We start from the raw sequence: 6,252 nt of genomic DNA, 5'->3' as shown, positions 1-6,252 counted from the left end.
TAAATGGGTACAAAGTTTTACTATTTGCTTTGTGAAGAAACTGGTTACTGGACCCGTTACGAGAGCACACCTCTTTCAGTTCAGTAAACTGTCACTTGACTCGGCATAAAATAAATCATCGGCACGATACTTTTCATTTAATTTCAAAAATTAAAAGATAGCTTCTTACGGATTCTTATTAATGCTAGGCCACAATACTAGAAGAAAAGTGTTATGGTGGCCACAAAAGTGCACACTTATTATATGTATTACTGAAAATCAGGTGAAGGATTTCTTCTCAACATGAATAGCCCAAGTTGCGAGTCATTTTGTCGAGATAAGAATTAGCAATCCAGTTTTCTTAACTATGGATTTAGTAGATGATTCTGCGTAAAGGACGTAGCCCAGTCACATTTTCTCATGCCATTTACAGTGAAGGGTATAACTATTGTCTTCTCTCTTCGCATAGAAGACAGAAAGCCTGGGCAGAGCAAGGTGTGATGAGACCCGCGTGTGCACTGATACTACTTCGTCTTTTGTTACACAACATTGCAAGAGCTGCTCTGGCTCTTCTCCCTCCCCTCAAACAGATCACTGTGCCGGGAGCAATATTCTAGCTCTGGATTAGAAGCTAAAACTAATGTTGATACCGTTTAGCCAGCTGAATTCAGCCGTGTTTCTACTTAGTTTTCTCTCCAGAAATACTGTAGTGACTTAGAAACGCATCTCCCTAGTATTACCAAGAAATGACACCACTCCTCAAGTCAAATGAGCATGCATGCGGTACAACTGATACTGGTATCATTTATGTGGAGAACTGTCCAAGATCAACCCCACTTTTTTTAAAAGTACAGTGGTCGAAAAATAAAAGCAAGCAGTCCCTCCTCCCCCACATTTTCAGACTGCAGGAACCCCCTGACAGGCTACACAGGCTCTATTTGTATTAGAACTCCCCTCATTACCCAGTATTCTCAATTCAATACGCTACGTCAAATGGAAAGAAGATCCCAGAGACTTTACACAAATCCCAGTGAGACAGAGAATCAGTCAAGCGAGTCACATATAAGACCTCACTTTGCTAACCGCCCGTATTGATTCCTTCAAATTCTTCCCTTGATTACAAGAAACCCAACTATATAGAAAATTGCTGAGAAGAGCTTTATATATGAATTCTACAAATTGTAGAGACTAAGTAGTCATCCCATACCCTTCTACCTCGCTAGCAAATAATGAATCATTTCAACTAGTGCTCAATGAGTAGTGGCAGCAACAGCGCAGGAGGAAGAAACCAAAAAACTTTCCATACAAATTTAAGGAATCAGATTCTTGACAGTGGCATCTCTTTACATACTATTTTAATGAGTTTTACCCAGGTTTTGTTTTGTTTTGTTTTCTCTCCTGTTGGTGAGTTGGATAAAAATGCAGAAGTTTCTCTCCCATCACAGTCAGAAAAAAGTTGACAAATGCCTTCCTGTCTGGTAACCACCTGCACTCTAGTCCATACAAGATAATCTGTTATGATAACCTGCTATGATTACCATGCAGTTGATTCCAGTGTTTGAATGATAATACAGCCTTTGCCATAATAAAAATGTTGCCGCATAAAGTACCATAATACCAAAAATTTAACTTAAGAAGTCAAATGACTGCTCAAGTAATTCTGCTTATGTATCCTTATTTCAATAAATTACTGGTTTATTTAGAAAGACTACTACTTATTACCCTCTATAGCATCATCCATGAATTTTACTCCTGTCCCCAATACTGTCAAGCCAAGAGTCCACCTACACAAACAGCCGCCTACTGAATATTACTATGCTGCTTTTGGCTCAAGACGACACACTGTCTAGAGACTATATTTTTGGTAGTATCAGTACTATTGGGGGTGGGGGGGCGGAAATGATGGAGTCTACAGCAAGTGAAATAGCACAAATATTTTTATGTGGAATCACTCAGGTACTTCAGTAAGTTCTTTCCTGGTGAGAGGCCACGTCTTGTTCTAAAGAACCCTTGTCAATAAGCCCCAGGCTTTTGCAGCCTGCATTTACTTTATTAGGCTGCCTCGTTGGGCTATAGCACATTTAAAGACATTTAGCACAACCATTAACTGGAAGACTCAGCACCACTTAGAACCTACATATAAGAAAAAACATCTTAGTTTTCTTTATATATATGATACACAGGAGAACCTTGGGCCCTTGTTTCCTCCACATGGCACTGCACAAAGTCAGCTAAATTGTTGAATTTCCAGTTGCATGGCATCCCAGTTCCACTTCTCACTGATATGATTACCCAAGACAAAACGAAGCTCTGATCCCTTTTCTCCCCAAAACACATCTTGTGTTCTTACATTAGGTATAAGCAGGCCTTGTCTGTTTGCAAAAACGATGCAGGGATTACTGGCAAGCCAGTGATTTCAATCAGCATAGATAATATAAAGGTGAGCGGGTAAAATTTTTTAAGCAGACTATAAAGGAATGTTTTGCATGAACTCCTTGAGAACAGAAAGGAAAACGTTGTCCTTGACAATCAAATTCTAATGTCACCTGCAAACTTAAAAATAAGAAACTGGTAGCTTGCTAACATGAGGCAACTTGTGCAAAGACATTTTTGTACCTACCCTCGCACTGGCTGCCTGTTTTTAGAAGAAGAACAAAACAAGTAGAAGTTTGTTTCAAGTTCTGGCTACCCTGCATGGAATAACCAGGTAACTCACACAACCATCTTCTACATGTTCTAAACAAACAAGAGTGTTCCCAATACTCATAATTTTACCAGAATATTTTACCTAAGCCACCAGTAAGCTGGTTACCGAAAATTCAGTAAGTAATCTCGACTTAATTCAGAATTAGCACATTTTTAGACCTCAAGCTGAGAAAATTCAAAACACAAAGACTCAAGAGACTACTTGGGACTTGCTTTTAAAACTCTTATGGTAAGAAAGAGCAAGTTCATTTTTGAAAGCTACATTCCTTACTCCCAGTACATAGCTCTTGATTGCCCACAAATTCGATATGATCTAGTTTTATACTGAAATCCAACTTCAGAATTAATTTATATAAATTGTCAAATGAGAACTCCAGTCAGCCCTTCCTGAACCAGGTATCAAATTAACTGACCCACACAGATTATTCCAACCCCAACATGCCGCAGTGATGTAAAGAGACACGGCATGGGAAAAAGTTATTTGAGATACTTAAATACAACAGTACTCAAACGTATTGCTGCATGCGTGCAGGGGAAACTGCAGTGGCACAGATGTTTCAAAGTGTTTCATTAAAATAAAAGCTTAATTTCTTTGGAAATACTTAAAAGTCAACTCTCTTAATTATATAATTTTCTTTCTTTCAAGACATAAACCATGAAATCTGTGGTTAAATAAATCAATGCAGAGTGATGCTGATTACTGAACTTTACAAAAACTTTAGCAATCCTCACATACTCAACAGACATCAAAACAAATATAAGCCAGATAATGTAATAGACTGAACGAGTTAAATAAACCACAGGCACGTATTACTCTCACTTAGCAAAGAGCAGATATTTTTTATCTGTAGAAATCTTCATAATGGGATTTCTTGCTATGAAATTATCCTAGGATAACAGCTTCAACAAATAAGAACTTGCAGTCAGCTAGTGAAATTCCTGAGATGTATCTATATCCTGCAGCAAAAGTGTGTAAGTTAGTGAAAGCAGTAAACAGTTTACCCTAGGGTCAAAGAACTAGCATCTCTGTAGGACATCTTTTTGATGAATGTTAAACAGCTGGAATAAATATATCAAGGGTAACAATTGTGCTCCCTTGGTAGATCCAGCTGCTGCAGAAATAAACCCAGGGGAAAAAGACAAAGAGTAAAAAAACCCAACAATATTAAACAAACACCCCCCCCCCCCAATTCCACAGTTTCCACATATGTCCTTTTAGAATACAAGACATGCTGCATATATGTGCTGAAAACTAATTTAGAGATTCATTTGCTAAAAGCAAAACCAGTTTACAAACTGCTTAAAAATCAAGGAATAAGTGCTATTTAAAAAAAAAATCAGTTAACAGCAATATTTTTTCTTTAGTGATTTTTTTTTTCCCCCCAGACTTGAGGAACATTCGTACCTGCTAGCGAGGAAGTTATTTTAAAAATAAACAGTTAGAGACTCACAGTAATCCTGTTAATACTTTATTAGTGTAATTTTTTAGCCTTCTATCGGACAGAACATAAATGCAAACTCAAAAAAAAAAAAAAAAAAATTCAGAGTCCTCTGCCATTCAGTAGAAGTGACCATGGCAGCCTGTTTCATGTTCATTCTTTGTTACGGAAAAGGAGGGGGAAGCATCAATAGAACAATTAGGCACACAGCTGACACTTACTGTACAATGATATGCACAAGTAATTTATAACAGTTATATTCATGAGATGTGCTCTTCAGATTTTTCCCTTGTAATATATGAGCTTTGCTCAGATGAGCAAGGATCACTGAGAACAAGAGAATTCATTAACAAAGGAGTAACAAATAAGACTTTTAAAACAAGTCCTTAAATAAACTAACACAACAACAGAATGCAAAATTGTTCAGCTGAGAAGACATTTTTAACCTAGACTTCAAAACATTAAAAAGTCATTTATTTTACAGTTATTCAAATACACATGCATTAAATGAAAATATTGCACAAAATTAAAATTTAGATTGTGGAATTCATATATTTTTATTTTGGTACACATTCTGGTAGTACTTAAAATTTACTGTTTAGTTCTAGCAAACACCAGCAGCACAAGCTTGAGGATGAACCAAATGAAAAATTCAATTGCTCATTTTCTCTTAAAAGTAATTAAGGCTAAAACAAGTGCATTTGTTGACAATGGCACAATTTTCAGCAGCCGGTCACAGCACCCAAAGGCCAGAAGATACACCCAGACACTTAAGTGCTGTATATTAACATTCAGTTTTGGAGACTTTCTAGGATAATAGGCTGCATGGGTTGACAGGGCAGGTATTTAAATCATCAACAGGAAAACCACTTAAATAAAGATAGATACAAACTCTTTTTAACAAAAAGTATTCATTTCTGATGATTCTTGCCAGCCAACAGGCACCACTGAACTAGGAAGCTACATTCTGTAATTAAATACAGAAGACAAAACTTCAATACATATATACATATGCACACATGTGTATAAATGTGTGTATAGGTATATATATGTGATAAATTCATTACGCAAAATGACAAATAAACATGGCATATTACGTTCAGTTCACATTCCTAGAGATATTATTTTATTTTTGTATAGAAATGTACCAGATAATTTAAAAAAATCCCGAATTTGCACATGATCACTATTCTCTTGAAATTTTTCATGGTACCTACAGATAGATAAAAGGTTGCACAGATTTGACAAAACAGTATTTGAACTTCCCACTTACATACTGCGTAACAAATTCAGTGATTTAAAAGACATAAATTAGATTTGGTAGGATCAATGATATATTTACTATATCGCCAGGAACAACTGCTGAACGATCTTTCATCAGTCAGATGTCAGGTATTGACAGGCTTGAGCACCCTGACACCAGAGGAAGATACAGGCATGTAAACAATAGGAGCTGGCTATGTTGATTACTTCACACAGAACTCAAGAATTTTGTTAAATTCAACAGCACTTAATCATCACGCTTCTACGGAACCTGCAGAGAGGAAGGGGGAAGGGTTCTTACATATTTACCAACTTGTCTTCCTAGGGATTATGAAAGAAAGGGATTTCATTTACAGTATTTAGTTCTGCAATAAAGAAAAAAACAAAACAAGTGCACTTGAGCCCATGCATACTGTATGAGAATGTTAACAGTACTATAGGATCACCATTAAGTAGTATGATAAAAGGCTACATTGCATTAATAGAGTCCATGAGAAAAAATGATTATATAGAAGCTTCAGTCAATTTAACTAGGTCCTTTGAGAGCCTTCTATCTTCTCTTAGAACACTTTCATAAAAGGTCTATGTTCCTCCCTCACACAGAAGGATCATTTGTTCCCATTAAGACAGAAATTACTCTAAGGATCCTTGATCAATAGCTGTATCTTACCCTGTATTTAGCATTCAGAAACAAACGGACTCTATAGGATTACTTTCTATTCACCCAGATAGTGGTGCTCAAACAGTAGGGGATTATGAAAAAGAAAACACAAACTAAGATATGCTGTGGCCAAACAGGATTATTCAGTTGTTACTTTATTTTTAATTGGACAGAAATTCTTTAATGAAACTAAACAGATGGATG

This window comes from Phaethon aethereus, assembly GCF_964289735.1.
Source record: "Phaethon aethereus genome assembly, chromosome: 2".
Lineage (NCBI taxonomy): Eukaryota > Metazoa > Chordata > Aves > Phaethontiformes > Phaethontidae > Phaethon > Phaethon aethereus.
Note: the sequence above shows the minus strand (reverse complement) of the source record.